The sequence below is a fragment of the Nicotiana tabacum genome, chromosome 8, assembly GCF_000715075.1.
Source record: "Nicotiana tabacum cultivar K326 chromosome 8, ASM71507v2, whole genome shotgun sequence".
NCBI classification, from domain to species: Eukaryota; Viridiplantae; Streptophyta; class Magnoliopsida; order Solanales; family Solanaceae; genus Nicotiana; species Nicotiana tabacum.
The window spans coordinates 135,697,452-135,718,913 of record NC_134087.1 but is presented as its reverse complement, the minus strand read 5'-3'; the positions used below and the strand labels follow the sequence as shown (position 1 = coordinate 135,718,913).

Sequence of the window (21,462 nt, the reverse complement as noted above, 5' to 3'; positions counted from 1 at the left end):
TGACTAACACCGAAAGTCTTAACACAGATTACCACAGATGTGAGCCATTCATCATAGAGATTCTAAGCAAGTGAACAAATTTATTAACATTCAGGCATCAACACATTGACTAAACAGTCTTTGGAAGATTCAAATTACCCAATTAGACATAGATAGTCTCAGAACAAGTATCATTAAGAGTGATTAAATGCAGAAGTTAACAGAGTGAAGCTTAAGTAAACTAGGAACGTATTAAGCAGAGATTCAGAGGTAAGAACACATAAGGATGAAATTACGAAACCAAGTAACTCGCAAGTTAAACGAAAAATGCAACAAAGAACAAAACCTATAGTGTTCTAAATGTCAATGAGAAGCAAAACCCAGAATTTAATAGCCTTGACTTTCAGCCGGCCAAAACAAAAGTACAGAACGAAATAATAGAGTGAAGTTTTAGATCTAGTGAGGTTATAGTGTTTCCAAAGTCCGTCTAAAGGGAATGGGGGAAGGGGTTTATGTAGTAGTAGAAATTAACACATAAACATGGAAAATCATCAGTCAAATGGTAGAAAGGAAAACAATTGAAATCAGTAAGGAAAAGAGGAAATTTTAAAACCCTAATTTTAGGCAAAGTACATAAATCGACAGAAATAAAAAGTAAAAAATCACATGCTGCATTTAATGAGATGAACATAGACAAAAATACTATTCAAAAATAAAGAATCAAGATAGATTTGGTTTGATTTGAAAGGATGTGAAACCTTAAGAATCTCAAAGATACAGAGAGATTCATACCATAAAAGAACAAAAATGAACACAGATGGGAAAAAGGTTAGGGAAATGAACCAGATTTGGTTCGATTTATAAGAGATCTACTCGCCATGTTTAGGAAAGAAAATTAGGTAACACCATAGATGAACCAGTAGAGAAGGAACACGGATATGGTAAGTAAATAATGGGTAAATCCTATGGTTAAAGGGATTAGGAAAGGGATTGGTAAAAGGCGGTGATTAGGGTTCTTCAGAGGTGAGATAGAGAGAGTTACAGGGTGGAGGGGTGGTGAGAAGTGATTTAGGGTTGGGGCTTGGGTGTAGTTAAAGCGGAGGGTGTAACGTGGACCGTTGATCTTTGAGATCAACGGCCACGATTCAAAAGAGTTCTAGGTCGGGTGGTTTAAACGGGTACGGGGTTGGGCTAATTAGTCTTGGGCTAGGGGTAATTGGGTTAGTGTAAGGGTGTTGGTATAGTGTATTGGGTTGTTTTATGTCCGAAAATTAGGAGGAATTTAGGGCTAAATTTTAAATACCCGATTGTAATCAAATAAATAATTTATAAAAGTGATAAATAAATAATAAAAAATTATTTATACGCTAAAATAATTACTTAACATTTTAAAAATATAAAAAATTATTTTTTGCATAAATAATATAATTATACATTAATATGGGCTATTATTGCAAAGATGTACAATTTAGCCTTAGAAATGCAAATGTAATTATAAGAAATGCACTGAAAATATTTAAAACCTCATATTGATATAAATGATATATTTAGATAATTAAATCATCATAAAAAATAATTTGGAGGGTAATCATAGAATATTTATATAATAAAATACAGAAATAAATTGATTTAAAGCCTTTAAAAATTATGAAAAATTATAAAAATACTTTTGTTTGCTTATAAATCAAAATTATGATGTATATGCACTATTTTGAAAGTATATATACATATATTTAAAAATGAGGGAAAAATTGGATACGTGGTGCTGCGCCAGTTGGCTTGCCTAAATCAATAGTCTGCCATCATCTATAGGCTGCCCCTGTCAGCTGAAAAGTAGTGAAGTCAACTCTACTATGTCCAAAATACCTGAGGTTCTAAGAATCCGCTGACACTAGTCTAGAAAGTCATGAGCATCCTCTTACTCTGCTCTGTTGAACTCTAGAGGCTTAAGCCTCCTAAATAGCTCCAACCTCTTCTGCTCCTCATCACTCATAGGTGGACCAAACTCGGCCCGAGCAGCACAACCGATTGAACCGGTAATACCCCCGGTGTCTGATGGCCCCGAGCTAGCTGCTCCAGAGTACAGGCGGTAGGAGTCTTGACACCTCCCTCAGCCTGTGAGGAAACCGGTGCAACTGGGATTGAAACTTCCTGATCCGGGCTCGTGCACACAGTCAAAATCTGGGCCAAGGCCTCCTAAAGGATAGGAATGATGATAGGCGCTGCTGGTGCCAGAGCTGGCTCCACCAGCTCAATAATATCTAGTACCTGCTCCTCAGCTGAAGCAACTAGTGGTTGTACAAGTGCTTCTCTAGCTGTAGTGCGAGCCCCATCTCGTCCTTTACCGTGGCCTCAGACTATCGCGGCCCTAACTAGTGTTACTGGTGCCCGTCCTCCTGATCTGGCTACATGTGTCATCATCATTTGTGAGACAATAGAAGAGTCAAGGTTCAAACTTCGGAAATAACAAATATGCACGATAAGAATGCAAGAAAGTCAAGTTTTTGTTTGATGGCCTCTCAAAGATAAGTATAGACGTGTATGTATCGATCCGCAAGGCTCTACTAAACTTCCTCATGTCACGTAATACCTATAAACCTAGGGCTCTAATACTAACTTGTCATGACCCAAAACACAACCAGTCGTGATGGAGCCTAACACACTTGATAGGCAATCCAGACATAATAATAAAGAAATAAAATAGCGGAATTTAAAGAAATAATATTAGTCTGAAACCTCAATATAACATAATAATGCTAATATATGATTATTCTCTAAAACTGGTAAATACAGAGTCATGAGCTCTATAATAAATATAAGCCTAAAAAGCTAAATAACAATACTGTTTGAACTAAAAATAATAGTACATAAGAAAAAAGACGCCAAGATTGCGGCCGAGAATGCAGTTCTACCTAGTTTCTCAGTGATCAACTCTGCCACAAGCCTTGGCTACTGATGACCAGGTCCGACACCTGGGTGTGCAAAATTAAGTGTAGAGTGTAACATGAGTACAACCGGCCCAATTTACTTAGCAAGCATCATAATCAGGAGTGGCAAACGGGCAGGTCAGGTTGGGTCGGATATGGTTCGGGTCGAAAACGGGTAATGAAAAAATGGATAAATTATCCGACCCGACCCAAATTTAATACGGATAAAAAATGGATTAACCGGTGGATAATATGGGTAACCATATTATTCATGACTTCTTGCATATGATCACTTCTTGGAGAATTCTTAGTCTCCCTAACTTGAGGAGCCCCAAATTTGAGGCTTTACAAATGTAAAAGTTAGACCTATTGGTTATCCATTTTCTAAATGGATAATATGGTTCTTATCCATATTTGATCCGTTTATAAATAGTTCATTATCCAACCCATTTCTTAATGGATAATATGGGTGGATAACTGTTTTCTTTGAACCATTTTGTCACCCCTAATCATAACTAATCTCGGCGAGGTAAAAGAAGCAAGAATTATAAATAATTCCTACTATAACCTGTGCAATTTCATAAACTCAACAAGTGTAGAACAATAATGTGATCAAGTCATAAAGCACATAAACCATCTGTATGTGCATAATTACTCAAGTTCTCTGCTCAGTTAATGATACATCCTATAAAGATTATATGCAAATAAATCATAATTAACCATAGAAATTGCAAGTAAAGTTGAAATGCAAAATCCAAAGCAAACACTAGTCATATTTTCAACAATATTTCCATATCCGTACCAAATTACTGTTCAGTTTCTTCAAATCCGCGTGTACACTATCAAGAAGGCACATGAGAGGGTGACCCTAGGGGATGAATTCATATTCACACGTAGCACAGCCAATTCAGCATGCTATCATCCTGGTGTGGTCACTTGATTAATATCATATCCGTCCGGTATGGTCACATGCATAACAACGTAATTTTCCTGGGTGTGGTCACAAGTATAACAACTCAATCCGCCCGGCTTGGTCACAAGCATAACAGTACAATCCGCCCGACATGGTCACATGCATAACAACACAATCCATCCGGTGTGGTCACAAGCATCTACTCCAAATCATATCACACAGAAGCAAATATACAAGAACACATGTGTATGATGAATGAATATCATATTTCATACTCCTGGACTAGTATAAGGACATGCTAAAGTGTAGACATGTGCAAAGTATACTATCCTAGGTCAATTCATCAATTTCATCATATAAATAGCAATTATAAAGTTCATTCAGGGAATTAGCCTTTTTTTTTACCTCAAACATAGATCAAATAGTTCACAATAAGGTTACAAATAGATCACAATAAGGTTACAAACAGTTCACAATAAGGTTACAAACATCACCATTTAAAGCTTAACAACCAATACAATACATATCATAGCCTAAACACTTTTCCGAGCATGGATAAATACCATTTTGATCGCGCATGGGCTCAAACCACACACATATGCGCACTCATAGCACGTCGCTATCACAAACAACTCATGTTTAGGTAAGATACCTACCTCAAGCAAGCCAAATCACTCCTCTAACAAGCCCTTCCTGCGTGTATCAACCTCTAGACGACCTGTATCTGGCCAAATTAACTTAATATAATCAATAAAAGTCATAGGAATCGAATCCAAATAATAAAGCTAAGATCTTTAATCAAAATCAAAAAGTCAACCCCGGACCCATAACTCGAAACCCGGCCAAACTCATAAACTCTGAACACCCATTCGATTACGAGTCCAACCATACCAATTTCATCCTATTCCGACTTCAAATCGACCTTCAAATCCTCAATTTACACTTTAGGAAAGTTTTTACTAAAATCCCTAGTTTCTCCAATTCAAATCACCAATTAAATAATAAAAACAAAGATGGAATCATGAATAATAGAAAAATCCGAGTCAAAAACACTTATGCCGATCCAAATCATGAAAATCCCCTCCAAAAGCACTCAAAACCAAGCTCTACAACTCAAAATATGTTAAAATGAACCAAACTCTCGAAATGGAGTACTATATAGTCTACCTAGGCATTATGAAACCCAGAAATAGCCTACACAAACATGAAATCCATCTTATGAATGCGATGAACAATTTCCCCTAGCCAATAAAATGCCTTCCGTGATCACGACAACCTCTTCGTGATCGTGAAGAAGGAAACAACAACCTCAGAACAATAGTCCCAAACATGATGGAAATGGTCCATAGCCCATCCAAAACATACCTGATACCTCCGATACCCTATCCAAACATACCAGCAAGTCCTAAAACTTTATACGAGCTTATTCAAAGCCTCAAATCACATCTGTGATGATCCAAAATGTCATCTATTGTTTACAAGTCAAATATATGTTTTGAGACCTTTGAAACCTCCTTTTGTCTCGCCTCGATTTGCATGCGTGGTCCGTGTGTATATCCGGAAAGCCTTTATTTGAAAATTTGAGAAAATGCTAAATTTTGCCTTTAAAACTAAATTAAGTTGACTTAGGTTAATGTTTTGGGTAAACGGACCGGGACCCGTGATTTGATGGTCTCGAAGATTCCGTAAAAAAATATAGGACTTGGGCGTATGCCCGAAATTGAATTCCGAGGTCCCTAGCCCGAGAAATGAGTTTTTGAAGGAAATTGTTTAACTGGAAATATAATGGTTTTTGGAAATTTAACGATGCTTGATTTCGATGGTATTAGGCTCGTATTTTGGTTCCGGATCCCGTTACATGTTTGATATGGTATTTAAGTGGTGTCTGTGAAATTTGGTAAGAAACGAAGTTTATATGATGTGATTCAGACCCTCAGTTGTGAAAATAGAAACTTTAAGAGTTCTTGAGATTTTAATTGATTTTAATGCTAAATTCGTAGTTCTAGGTGTTATTTTAGTAATTTGATCATGCGAACAAGTCCGTATGATATTTTTAGACTTGTGTGCGTGCTTGGTTTGGAGCCTCGATGGCTCGGGTGAGTTTCAGATAGGTTTTGGGATGTTTTGGACTTAGAGAATTCTGCTATTTTGTTGTTGCATGTGCACGTGTATCTTGTGCTTCGCGATCAGGAAGCAATTCTCGTGATCGCCAAATGTAAATTGTCTGAGGGAGAAACTCCTTCTTCGTGAACGCGGAGGACTGGACGCGAATGCGAAGCACTGGGGGTGGTACCCTTCGCGAACACGATCATCCTCCCGCGAACGCAATGGTCAAGGGACCTGGGGGAAGGGAGTCTAGTCCTTCTACGCAAACATGACCACTAGGTCGCGAACGCGATGGATTAGGGGGGGGGGAGTTGCCTTACGCAAATGCGTAGATAGACTCACGAACACAAAGGCCTTAGGCCGCTGTGTATCGTGATCACGACAAGCCTCTTGTGAACGCGATAAAGGTTTGTCCAGTGAATTTAAAAATAGAACCAACATGGGATTAGACCTAAATTTCATATTTTCTTCCATAGAACTCGACCTTGGGCGATTTTGAAGAGGAATTTCAACACCAAATCATAGGTTTGTGTTCTCAAACTCATCTCTTTCATTTTACATCAACACCCATTAGATTTCTAGGCCTAAATCTTGTTCTTTCATGGTAGAATTAGGGATTTTGGAAAGAATTGGGGACTTTACAAAATTGGAAATTTAAACCTCGATTATGGGTCAGATTCCTAAACTAATTACACATTTTGACTGGTGGGTGAATGGGTTTTGGTCCGAACCTCGAGTTTTGACCAAGCGGGCCCGGGGTCGACTGTTGACCTTTTGGAAAAAATGTTAGAAAACCTATAATTATGTATTGCAATTGATTTAATTAGCAATCATTGATATTATAAAGTTAATATGACTAGATACAAGTGAATTGGAGGTGAAATTTAAGGGGAAAGCGGTATTTGTGGCTTGAGTTTTGCCGTGGAATTGAGGTAAGTGTTTGGCCTAACCTTAGCTTGAGGGAATATGTATTGTTGTCTTATTTGTTACGTGTTAGTGTTGAGTACAGTGTATAGGTGTGGTGACGAGTATCTGTACGTTGGTGTCGAGCATGCCCGCGAGTCTTATACTATGACTGTTGTTACTCTTATTTTATACTGTCCATACTTAAATTGATGATTATCCATGTTGAACATGATTTATGATAATTTCTTGGTAATTGACCATTGTTGAGTATTGGCTCAAATTGAGATTTATTTTGTGAAGTTAAATGTTGGAACGAGATTGGTTATAGATGATTCCCTTATCGGGATGTATTTGTTCTATTGTTGATTCCCTTGTCGGGATGTTATTGTTTTTACTATTTGACTGATGAAAGAGTGATAAAGCACGAAGAGGAGCACGAGCAGCACCTTCGAGTCGTTCTTCAGACTCTGAGAGACAACCAGTTGTATGCTAAGTTTTCTAAATGTGAGTTTTGGTTGGGTTCAGTAGCATTCCTAGGTCACGTCATATCAACAGCGGGTATTCAGGTGGATCCTAAGAAGATTGAGGCAGTCAAGGACTGGCCTAGACCCACACCAGCTATAGAGATCAAGGGTTTCTTGGGTTTGGCGGATTATTACCATTGGTTTATGGAAGGGTTTTCATCTATATCAGCCCCGATGACTAGGTTGACCTAGAAGGGTGCCCAATTCAGGTGGTCGGACGAGTGTGAGGCGAGCATTCAAAAGCTTAAGACAGCTTTGACTACGGCGCCGATGTTGGTATTGCCCACAGGTTGAGGGCCATATACAATATATTGTGATGCATTTCGTATCGGATTGGGTGCGATGCTGATGCAGAATGGCAAGGTTATTACATATGCTTCGCGACAGCTGAAGATCCACGAGAAGAATTATCCAGTTCATGATTTGGAGCTAGCAGCCATTGTTCACACGCTGAAGATTTGGAGGTACTATTTATATGGTGTGTCAAGTGAGATGTTCATGGATCACAAGAGTTTGCAATACTTGTTCAAGCAGAAGGAACTAAATTTGAGGCAGAGGAGGTGGTTGGAGCTATTGAAAGACTATGATATTACCATCTTGTATCACCCGGGGAAGGACAATGTAGTGGCCGATGCTTTGAGTAGGAAGTCATCCAGTATGGGCAGCCTTACGTATATTCCAGTCAGTGAGAGACTGCTTTCTTTAGATGTTCAGGTTTTAGCCAATTAGTTCGTGAGGTTGGATGTTTCTAAGCCCAACCGTGTTCTAGCTTGCACAGTCACTCGTTCTTCATTATTTCAGTGTATCAGAGATCGGCAGTATATTGATCCTCATTTGCTTGTCCTTAGAGACACAGTGTGGCATGGAGGTGCCAAGCAGGTTGCAGTTGGGAGATGATGGAGTTTTGAGGATGCATGGTTGAGTTTGTGTGCCTAATGTGGATGAACTTCGTGAGTTGATTCTAGAGGAGGCCCATAGTTCTTGGTATTCTATTCATCCGAGCACCGCTAAGATGTATCAGGATTTGCGGCAGCATTATTGGTGGAGGAGGATGAAGAAGGATATTGTTGCGTATGTAGCTCGGTGTTTGAATTGTCAGCAGGTAAAGTGGAGTTTGCCTATAACATCAATGATCAGTCGAGCATCCATATGTCTCCCTATGAGGCATTATATGGTAGGCAGTGTCGGTCGCCGGTTGGGTGGTTTGAGCTGGGAGAGCCTCGGTTTTTGGGTACAGATTTAGTTCAGGATGCCTTGGAGAAGGTTAAGATCATTCAGGATAGGCTTCGTACAGCTCAGTCCAAGCAGAAGATTTATGCCGACCGTAAGGTTCGTGATGTGGCATTCATGGTCGGAGAGCGAGTGTTGCTTCGAGTGTCGCCCATGAAGGGCGTGATGAGATTTGGAAAGAAAGGCAACCTAAGACCTAGGTTCATCGGGCCTTTTAAGATCCTTGATAGAGTGGGAGTGGTGGCTTACAAACTTGCGTTGCTGCCGGGTTTAGCAGTTGTGCATCCAGTGTTTCATGTGTCCATGCTTCGGAAGTATCACGACGATCCATCCCACGTGTTAGACTTCAGCACTGTCCAGTTGGACAAGAACTTGACATATGAGGAAGAGCTGGTAGCGATTTTAAACCAGCAGGTTCGTCGATTGAGATCGAAGAGTTAACCTTCAGTTCGTGTTCAGTAGAGAGGTCAACCTATCGAGGCAGCTACCTGGGAGTCCAAGTCTGATATGCAGAGCCGATATCCCCATCTTTTCACCGACTCAGGTACTTTTCTATGTCAGTTCAAGGATGAACAATTGATTTAGAGGTGGAGAATGTGATGACCTAAAAGGTCATCTCTTATTTTAGAAGTCAAATCTGTGTTTCGAGGCCTTAAAAACTCATTTTGTCTCACCTCAATTTGCGTGCGCGGTCCAAACATATATCCGAAAAGCTTTTATGTGAAAATTTGAGAAAAATTCTAAATTTTACCTTTAAAATTGAATTAAGTTGACTTCAGTCAATATTTTGGGTAAACGGACCCGGACCCATGATTTGACGATCCCAAAGGGTCCGTAGAAAAATATGGGACTTAAGCGTATGCCCGGAATTGAATTCCGAGGTCCCTAGCCCGAAAAATGAATTTTTGAAGGAAATTGTTTAACTGAAAATATAATGGTTTTTGGAAATTTACCGATTCTTGATTTCGATGGTATCGGGCTTGTATTTTAGTTCTGGAGCCCGGTACAGGTTTAATATAGTATTTAAGTGGTGTCTGTGAAATTTGGTAAGAAACAAAGTTTATATTACATGATTCGGACCCTCGGTTGTGAAAATAGAAACTTTAAGAGTTCTTGAGATTTTCATTGATTTTGATGCTAAATTCATAGTTTTAGGTGTTATTTTGGCGATTTGATCACGCGAGCAAGTCCGTATGATGTTTTTAGACTTTTGTGCATGTTTAGTTTGGAGCCCCGAGGGTTCGAGATGTTTTGGACTTAGAGAGTTCTGCTATTTTGCTGTTGCAGGTGCACAAGTATCTTGTGATTCGCGATCGCGAAGCGTAAATTTTCTGAGGGAGAAATTCCTTCTTCGCGAATGCAGAGGACTGGATGCGAACGCGAAGCACTGGGGGTGATACCCTTAGCGAATGCGATCATCCTCTCGTGAACGCGATGGTCAAGGGACCTGGGGGAGGGGAGTCTGGTCCTTCTACGTGAACGCGACCACTGGGTCGCGAACGCGATGGCTTGGGGGGGAGTTGCCTTACGCGAACACGTAGACTGACTCGCAAACACGAAGGCCTTAGGCCGCTGTGTATCGCGATCACAACAGGCCTCTCGCGAACGTGATGAAGGTCTGTCCAGCGAATTTAAAAACAGAACCAGCATGAGATTAGACCAAAATTTCATATTTTCTTCCATAGAACTCGACCTTGGGCGATTTTTAAAGAGGAAGAGTGATAAAGTACGAATGGTGATGCCGTGCATATTTCTATTATTCATATGGTGAGGAAGAGTGATAAAGCACGAAGGGTGATGCCGTGCACATTTCTATTATTCATATGGTGAGGGAGAGTGATAAAGCACGATGGGTAATGTCGTGCATATTTCTATTATTGATTGCATGGTGAGGATTGAGAGTAAAAGCACGAAGGGTGATTCTGTGCATTTTCTGTTTGCAGTGTGCATTTGTTGTTATCAGTTCAAGTGTTTTAACTGTTTAAATTTCTTACTACTGTAATTCTTTATGTTGAAACTCCCATAGTATGTTTCCCCTTCCCGTACATTTCTTCTTAGTTTTTATTACTTGTTACTCAGTTATTATAATGATTAACTGCACAGGTTTATAATGTTTGTCATGTCCTAGCCTCGTCACTACTTCACCGAGGTTAGGCTCGACACTTACCAGTACTTGGAGTCGGTTGTTCTGATACTACACTCTGTCTTTGTGCATTGGACCTTGTGTGTAGATTCGAGGTTGCTGCCTTCAGTCCAGTGGAGACCCGAGATAGTCCTGCAGGCGTCCGCAGGCCTTGGCATCCCCTTCTATCCCGTTTCTTTTCTCTTTATCTATTTCTGAAACAGATGAGTAATTCTTTGTTCAGACCCTTATTTGTATTATTCGTAGACTGTCCGTGAGTAGTGACACCAGTTATGGATGGAGTTTTATTACGTTTTCGTTATTTGTATTAAGACAATCTATTAAATTCTTTTCTTCCGTATTTATTCCGCCGATTTATTTTTGTTAACTTGTAAATATTAAAAGATAAGGAAAAAAGGTAAAATAATCAGTAACGTTGGCTTGCCTAGCGGGTATATTGTAAGGCGCCATCACGGTCCCGACGGTGAGAAATCCGGGTCGTGACAACTTCAAACAATACCAAAAACATGAATCGCACACCAATTCAAGCCTAATGAACTAATGACCTTTCAACTTCCAAAACCCCATGTTGAACCATATCAAGTCAATTTCGAATGATATCAAATTTTACATGCAGGTCCCAAATAATACAACGGATCTATTCCAACTTCCGAAACCAAAATCAAAATCCAATATTAATAAAGTCAACTACCGGTCAAACCTCTCAACCTTCCAAACCTTCAACTTTCCAACTTTCGCCAAAAAAGTATCAAATCAACGTACGGACCTTCAAATCAACATCCGGACATACGCTTTAGTTCAAGATCACCATACGAAACTACTGGAACCATCAAAATACTATTTCGGAGTCGTCAACACAAAAGTAAAATTCTTGTCAACTCTTTCCACTTAAGCCTTTAGCCTTGGGACTAAGTATCCCAATTCACACCAAGACCTTCCCGAAACCAATCCAACGACCCCGAAAAGTCACAGAACCACAAATGAACATAAAAGAACTAATGAATAGGGGAACACAACTATAATACACAAAATAATTGGCCGAATCGTTACACTACTACGCTCTCTTTACGTCAAAAAATGTAAATAAATTCACAATTAAGTTATAAAATAAGCTTTGAAATCTGATTTGTTTTCCTATTTAAGATCGATAAACTACTAAATGATGGAAAACAGTTTATTCTCACTGTTATAATGCTGAAATGATTTTGTAATGTGAAAAAAAAAAATTAAAGTATAAGTACTTAATTAATTCGAACTTCTTCATTACCTTTATCAATGTGAGGTGAATTGGAAAAGTTGAAGAGCAAAGTCGTTGGGATTTTCTGTAGGGTCGGGGGACGATATATAAAACTGAAAAATAGACGCCCATGACATTATGGAAATTGTTATTCATAGTAAGTATTCATATGTAGGCAAAGTTATGATAAGATAAGAGAATGCACTAGTATGCAATGTACCTCTTTGAATTGGCAAGGCTAGAAGCATTTTTTTTTTTTTGTGTTATTTGTATTTTATCTCTAAAAAAGATACATGAATAATTCAGGAAACAAAGTGTACTTCTTTGGAGCGTTATTTCTTTTCATGTTTGTTGTTTTGAGTATGTTCGGTACGATGAGAGTGTTGAAGAGCACATCCATGGCAAAATAGAAGAAGAAAGTTACTAAATTAGAAGCCGCATTTTCGTATATTGAGAAGCACTAATAGAATAATTGAAAGTCACTGTGCGATGCTACACCACCTACACTATTTATAACAACTAACCAACTAATTAACTCAACCACTTCTACTAATTATAGTTGTATTAATTTAACTATTAGATCACACACTTATTCTTTCTACACTCCCCTCAAGCTGTTTCCAGCTTGCCTACCAAGTAATCGTGTTGTGGACTGCACACGTTCTTAGTGAAAATGTCTGTCAGTTGTTCCCTTGTGCCAACATGTTGTATCTTGATCATTCCCTCTTATATTTTTTCTCTTACAGCGGAGCTGAATTGGAAGTTCAACTGCAGTTCCCAACTCCTCAAACAGACTAACTAACCACTTGATTTCTTCAATAGTAGTAGCCATGCTTTTAAATTCTGCCTCAGTTGAACTTCTTGATAATGTCCCTTGCTTCTGGAATTTCCAGGAAACCAAAGCATCACCAAATTTAATAGCACTAACCAGTGACTGACTTTCTTGTTTCTACACATGCACCCCGGTTCGAGTCACAGAATGCAACTAGCTTCTGAGTGCAACCTTATGGCAAGAACAACCCAAGTCCAGGGTTCCCTTTAATGTATTTGATCACTCTCATAGCATTATCTAGATATTATGGCTTAGGAGCATGCATGAATTGACTTAGAACCTGTGTCATATTAGGCTATGTCAGGTCTAGTCATAGTCAAATATAATAGTCTTCCAACTATTCTTTGATATCCACTTCTATCTTCAAGTAATCTATCATCAACCAATTTATATTTGTTGAACACCTTGTCAAACTCTACTGAGGTAAGTTGTGATTAAATTCCAGTGGAGTAGATACTGGCTTACCTCCTGATAACCCTGTTTCATATAGCAGATCAAGGGCATACTTTCTTTGGCACATATGAATTCCTTCTCTGATCTTGAAAACTCTATGCCAAGAAAGTATTTAAATTACCCCTGAATCTTTCATCTTAAACATGTTCTGTAGGTCTTTTCTAGCCTTCTCAATCAGGCTCAGGTTGTTGCTAGTAACCAACAAGTCATCTACATACACAAGCATAATCACTAAGTCTTTTCTCTTTCTGTGTGTGAATAAAGAATAGTCATAGTGGGATTGTACAAATACCAAGTATGTCAAAGCCTCTATAAACTTCAAATTCCACTCTCTGGGATCTTATTTAAGTCCATACATAGATTTATTCAGCTTACACACCTTCTGATACTCCCCCTAGCTTGTAAAGCCATCAAGGATTTTCATGTATACTTCTTCACATAGATTACCCTAAAGAAATACATGAGGCACATACATTTGAAAAACATACCAGTGTGATACAACAGCAAGTGCCACTACATACCTTATTGTAACCATCTTGGCTACAAAATATAAAGTTTTAGTATAGTCTAAACATTCCTGCTGGTTGTAGCCCTTAGCTACACGTCTTGCTTTCTACCTATCAACTTTCCATGTGGATTTATACTTCACGTTAAACATCCATTTGCATCCTATAGGGACCTAATTTGGAGGAAAATCCACAATTATCCAAGTGTTGTTACTTTCAAGTGCTGAGATTTCAGACTTCATAGCAGCCACCCAAAGTGGATTGGCACTAGCTTCTGCATAAGTCTTTAGCTGTACAATGGCTGAGTAAGCTGATAGGAATGCCATGTATGTAGGATTAATATGATCATACACCACATAGTTGGACAATGGATAGGAACAAGAAGATGACTTCTATGGAACAATATAATCTTCCATCCAGATGAGTGGTCCAGATTCTCTTGAAGATCTTCTGAGCTGTACTGGATGAGGTGGTGGAGTAAGCTCTGTAGTGATGAAGTTTGGAGAAGCATATGAGATGCACTCTATGAGTAGAGGAAGAGGTGCAGTGACAATAGGAGAATCAATCTCGACTAGTTCCAATACTGGGAACATAGGAGAAGAACTAGTGCTCATATCCTTGAAAGGAAAAATGTCTTCTTGAAATACAGGGTCTCTGCTCACAAAAAACTCCATGGAGTTCAAATCATAGAGATGATAGCCCTTCTGAGTAGTTGATATCTAAGATGAACAGTTGGGGTTGTCCTTGGATTGAATTTGTGAATTTTCTTCACATTTATAGCGTAACACAAACTGCTAAACACCTTGAGAAACTGCAATGAAGGGACTCAATGAAACAACTTTTGAAAGGGTGGCTGACCTTTCAACAAGATAGTGGGCAGCCTGTTAAAGAGGTATAAAGTAGTGGATACACATTCACCCCAAAATTTTAAAGGAACAAAAGCCTGAAACCTTAGTGCTCTATCCATGTCCAAAATATATCTATTCATCCTTTCAACTAAACCACTCTATTGGTCATGCATACACATGAGCTTTGATTCATAAAGCCATAATTATTTAACAATCTGTTCCCCTGATCATTAAAGAATTCTGAATCATTGTCTGTTCTAATACACTTCACACCACAGTTAAACTAGTTCTTGATAAACAACAGAAAGTTCCTTAACACTACAATAGAATCTTCCTTGGTAGTCATTAAAAAAAATCCAAGTGTATCTAGAATAATCATCTACTAAAGTTATGAAGTATCTTTTTTCATCATAAGTAGAGACTTTTTAGGGTCCCCAAATGTCAGTATACACAAGATCAAAAGAATAACCAGAACAAGTAGTGCTTAGAGAAAAGGGCAGTCTTGGTTGTTTAGCAATAGGACATGTATTGCACATGTGATCTTTTAACTGAATCTTACTCAAACCATCTATAATTCTCGAGACTTTTAAAAGGGCATGCCCTAATTTTCTATGCCAAAGAGATGTATCATCAATCTTATTCTTATTCTTAGAACTACTTTCACACAGATACTAGTAGAACTAAAAATGATATTTGTATATGAATGAGTATTCTAGATGTCAGCTACTTGCTTTAGGTTTATAGTACCTCATTTTTCAGAATATAGAGACCATACTCATCTCTATCAATTACTACCACCTTCCCACTTGATAGTTCCTGAAATTAAAAGAAATAAGGAAAAAAATGTTTTAACTCCTTAGTGATTTTTGAAACAAACAGTAAGTTGTATTTGAACTCTCGGACATATAGTACATCTCCAATTGTTTAATCTTGAAATATATGAGATCCTCCTGTCTTATTTATAGCAACATATTCTCCAGTAGGTAAGGGAATTGTATTCTTACTCATTTGTTATAATTTGTTAAACTTGTTAAGCAGCTTGTGTACCATATGATTGATTGCCCCTATGACTACTAGCAAATTATTGTCAACTAGATTAGATGTTAGGGCAGTAGTATTACTTGCTGTCCTCATTTGTGCTGCATTAGCCACAGGCTCTCCTTCCTTCCCTTTATTCAACATCTGCAGGATCAGATTATATTGTTCTGGGATGAAGAACTGAGCAGGAATTGGTGGTGTAAAGGCAGATGATGCACGCTGAGAAGAGCTTTGTGCATATGATATTTGATTTCCTATATTAGTCACATTGTTAGCATAAGTATTGGGTGGTCCTCCTTTGTTTTTCTACTTGATGTCTGCTATATATCCATGTAACTTGTAATTGTTGTCTCTTGTTTGACCTCTGAGCTTGCAATAGTCACACTGAACCACAAGCCTTCAATAGTTGAAATTGTTTCTAACTTTGTAATTATTGTTGCCATCACTGTTTTACCACTACTATTATTCATTTTACTACTTAGTAGAGCAATAGCTTCACTGGCATCAGTACCAACACTAGCGTTAAATCCATAACCACCTTCTTTTGACTTTCTACATTCACTGTCATGGTATAAGCTTGATTTATATTGGCAGTGGGCATGTAATAAGGATTTGATCCTTTGCGTTTTCATAAAATTAATTCAAACCAGTTAAGAACTTGTATAGCTTTTGTAACTGGTAGTGTTCAACATGTATAGTGGATTCTGGACAAGAGGGAGGATGAGTGTCTCATACTCCTCCCATAGCTCCCTGAGTTTTGAAAAATACACAGACATAGATGATATTCCCGAAGTAAGGCAAGAAATTTCCTTGTGCAGATAGCAGGCTCTAGAGGTATTTACCTTATCAAACCTCTCTTTGAGATCTTCCCAAACCTTATGAGCATCAGATGCATATATCACAGTATTAATTAGACTTTGAGACACGGTGTTCATTATCCAAGCTAATACAATTGCATTGCATCTGTCTAAGAATTCATGTAAACTAGGATTATACATGTCTTTTCTACAAGTTCCTAGAACAAATCCTAATTTGTTTTTACCATGCAACACAATTTTTGTTGACCTACTCTAAATAGAGTAATTTTCAGAACCTTGAAGCCAAATTGAAATAAGTACAGAACCTTGTATATGAGGGATGAATATACAAAGGATAATTGTGATGTACCAAATTTGGATGTTGAGTGTTCAATGCCTTAGTAGCAGTAGGTACTTGAGGAGCTAGAGTAGAGATTCTTTCGCCGTTTGGCATCATAATTTGTTGATTTTATATCAAATTGTGTCAAATTTCACGATTAAAGCAGATCTAAATAATAAAAATAAAAATAGAAGTGAATTTGTTGAATTTGTGGACGAATTCCATCAGAAATTGAGATAAAAAAAATAAACGCTAATTGTAGGGATTTAGCTGAAATGACTAAAATAGCAAAGTCATGAACAAATGGCGAGTCGAGTTGGTAAACTTTCTCTTACAATGTTGGTGAGAAAACCGATCTAGCCTGAGTGCTATGATACTATGTTGAAGAGATCAGCCATGCCAGAAGAGAAGAAGAAAGTTAGTGGAGAAAAAGGCCCATTTCCGTATGTTGAGAAGCACTAACAGAATAATAGAAAATCTTTGTATAATGCTAACTACGTACACTATTATAACAACTAACCAACTAACTAACTTAACTACTTCTACTAATTACAACTATATTAATTTAACTACTAGACCCCACACTTATTCTTTGTACAGAGAGACGTTTTCCATAAAAAAATGATTGACTAGAAAATAATTATGTGTTGTTGTTTAATTGGTTAATGAAAAATATTTCTAAAAGACATCATTTGATATTGTTAACCTACTCCAATTATCATCTTTATTCTTAAAAGTGACTATACTTTTTGCGACCTAATAGATTTGGTGCTTAATGTGGACATGATTGATTAACTGTAGAATTAGGAATGTGGTCGGTAAGTGGCGAATGGTTCATGAAGCTATTGTAGTCTCAACTCACTAAATAGAAATATGAGTAGTTTACAAATTGGAGTATTTAATTTGCTCCTCATTTTGCTAGCCCTCTCAATATTTTTTTGGAGTTTTGTAACTAGTGGATGGTTTCTATCTTGTTCGCTTTATCCCAGTGCGAGGAGCCCCATATAATTATAAGAAACTCTATGAGGTAGAAATGCTTTGATGTATATTATAAACAAGATTGATTGGCTATCATGTACATTTAAATGAAGAGACATTGTGATATAACCAACCTATAATGAAATGTGCGGCTGTCATGGTCATAACTATTAAATAACTTACATCCCGGTCATAATGAATTATACATGTGATGCTACAAAACAATGACTTATACTTTCAAAAAAGATGAAACATAATAATAAAATTGAATATGAAATCTCGTGTATCTTTAATGAATTAGCAAGATAAAACAAAAGATGATTTTATTGAATGATCATTAATTTAACAATAATACTAAAGTTACTGTTTATGGAGTCAACATTTGTTACATTGGGGGACCTTTTTAACGTGAGCCTATGGTGGTAGTCAGAGGATTGAAAAGAAGCTTGTGAGAGACAAGGAGACTACTCTGATACCACATAATGAATGAGCGAGATGAAATAAAAGATGATTTTATTGAATGACCATGAACTGAATATATACACAAGCCTATAATAGAGTTACTGAGATAGTACTCCTCCTATAGTGGAACAAACGAGAAATCAAGGAACTAACCAACAAACTCCTACAATATTGGAAATAAGATAAATTCAAAACACAAACTACAGTAAAATATAATCAGTAATATATAGATAACAACAATAAATACTATTATGTGCTAATAATATCTGGCACTTAATGCAGATCAATTATTGTATATGTAAGCTCTTACATCACTGCCTTAACAAATACTACCACTATTATAAATCTACCTTTTACCTTTTTTGATTTACAACTGAATAATCTAATACTACAGTTTTTAGCTCTTACTAGAAAAAAGTTACAGAGCCAGCATTAGCAGAGTTCAACTATGTTTTGGTACCATTACTTACTATTCGATTTAAGGTGTGACAGTCACTTTAGTCATGACACCTCTTAATGCTATTCGATTAAGTGCATTAATTGATCGGGTTATTGGCTCTGGACACCTTATTCGGTTACTTGAACTCAAGTTTCTAGCCAAAGAAGCAGGATTGCCTGAGGGATGTGAATGTCTGGATGTTCTTCCCTCTATGGCTCTTGTTAGAAGCACAGCAAGACCAAGCTAAAGCTGCTTGAAGAGATGAAACCTAAGCCAAGTTACTTTATTTGTGATAAGAATCTTTCTTGGACTGCTGAGACACCAGACAAACTTTAGATTCAAAGAATAATTTTTGATAGAATGAGTTTCTTAACTCAACTGTCCATGCATAACTTGTACATTATGAAGGATCAAAACAAGATCCCTGAATCAAGGTCCCTTGTAATTCCTCATTTTTCAGATAGAATTGAAGTCGCTAAAGCTCAGCTTCCTGGACAATTCAATCCAGGAACTATTTATATACAAGATATCCATAATAAAATATGAGTAGTTGAAGCAAGAGCCTAAGGTGTTGTAATTAATACTTTCGAGGCATTGGAACCAAGGTATGTTGATAATTTTCGAAAACATAAAGATGGTAGAGTTTGGTATATTGGACCTTTGACTCTTTGTAACACTAAAAACCTAGATAAAGCTCACAGAGGGAATAAGGCATCATCTGGCAGAGAAGAATGTTTGAATAAATGGCTTGAATCTTGGCAGCCTGAGTCTATTGTGTATGCATGTCTTGGGAGCTTCGACAATACTACAATTTTACAATTTGTGGACCTAGTTTTAGGCCTGGAAGCGTGAGGTCATCCATTCATTTTAGTCATAAAAGTAGGGGAGGGACAAGCACCAATAGAGAACTGGATATTGGAAAATGGGCTTGAGAAAAAAACAAAAGTAGGAGGGCTTTTCATCGTGTCTGGCCACCACAAGTATTAATTCTGTCACACCCTGCAGTTGGTGGGTTCTTGACTCACTGTGGTTGGAATTCAAATCATGAAGTAATTAATGTCGTTGTCAGTGACAAAGCCAAAAAATTCAATAACACCCTTTGCGAGTGGGCTATGCAAGGGTGTTCAAAGTCTATTTTTAATCAATAACAAATAATATTTTACCTTATACATAGTATAATTTTTTAGCAAAGGGTGGTCAGTTGACCACCCTTGGACCAACGTAGCTTCGCCCATGGTTGGTGTGCCTATGATCACATGGCCTTTATTTGCCGAGCAATTTCTAAATGAGAGGTACTCAGTACATGTATTGCAAATATGTGTAGGTGTTGGATCTTAGGAAGTTGTGCATTTGGTCAAGGAAGAGATGTCTAAGTTGCAAATGAGTAAGGAAGACATAACAAAAGTCATAAAAAAGTTTTAGTGACCAAAGAGAAAGAAGGAATTGAGAGGAGAAAAGAGCTAAAGAACTAAGACAAATTGCAAAAAAGGCAGTAGAAAATAATGGATCTTCTCACCTCAGTTTGACATTTCTCATCATAGAAATACAAGAATTTCAAATAAGCTTAAAATGAAACAAGTATGTAAAGTGCTTCTCTTATTAGATTTTAGCTGAGATAAGCTAAAAAATTATGACAGCAGAAAATTGATAGGGATGACAAAGGTATTGATAAAATATATATTCCTATCTCTCTAATTATGTCGAGATTATATTAGCTTTATCAGTTTCAAGAGTGACAACTGTGTTCTTCTTGACTGCATTTGCAATTGTATTCTAGAGTGACATTTATACTCCTTTTCTTCTGATTTATCAAGGCCGCGCCTTCAGCTTCACTTTCACTGTCCTGATATGAACATGCCAATTCAAGACATAATGCAGATAAACTGTTAAATAAGTGAAACAAAAGAATGAAAAAAAACTTTCATTTTCAAGAACTCTATAATTTGATCACCAACAAATAAAATTATAGTAGTATTCTTTGGGAAAGAGAGGAAAAGAAAACATATTGGGAGAGGTAAAATAAAAGTACTGTCACGCCAGATTTGTCATTGTTCCAAGCAACTGCAGAACTAATTACGACTGTCTTCAAACACATATATCCAGGAAATAACAGCAATGCAGAATCAAGAAGATATAATGAGACTGGATTAAGTGGAATACTTTTTAGTTAAAGCAATATTAACTAACTAGATCGATATTAATTCTTCATAAATTTCGCAATGGAAATCGGGAATCATTGGCAACATGAAAGAAAAAGGCAGTAGGAAAAGAGTTTTATTCAACATGGAAATACAAGGAAGGATAATTCATTATTCAAAACTCAGCATGTAAAAGATAAATTAAGGTAATAACTAGTCAAAAGAATAGAATGTACAGGAGCAGGAAAGAATGATGACAGAGAGAAAGAAATCTAAGGAACCCAATTCCACCAGATAAAGTGATTAAGCTATTGTCTAATTGTGCACAAAATGGAAAGCATAACTTGTTGTATTATTCCAAGAGGTAAGCAATGTAATTACATATACATCAGGTGATAACTAAGAAAAGAAATAAAAGGGATTCCTACAAATCTGCTATCTATAAATGGGTTATGTACACTACTAAGAATTTGCACTCATTATGTAAAGCATCTAGGTTCATTCTGTAATACTCCCCTCAAACTGGAGCATATAAATTGATCATGCCCAGCTTGTTACAAGGTAGTCAACTCGAGTGTCATTTAATGATTTAGTGAGCAAATCAGCTAGTTTCTCTCCTGTCTTCACATAGCCAGTGGAAATGTAATGACCCGGCCAGTTGTTTTA

The 21,462-nt window shown here is 37.3% G+C and overlaps 1 pseudogene; it reads left to right on the top strand.

Moving 5' to 3' along the window:
• The window catches only part of LOC142163330 (UDP-glycosyltransferase 73C4-like), a 35,865-nt pseudogene extending 15,634 nt beyond the window's left edge, over positions 1-20,231 (top strand).
• The last annotated feature ends 1,231 nt before the right edge of the window (positions 20,232-21,462 follow it).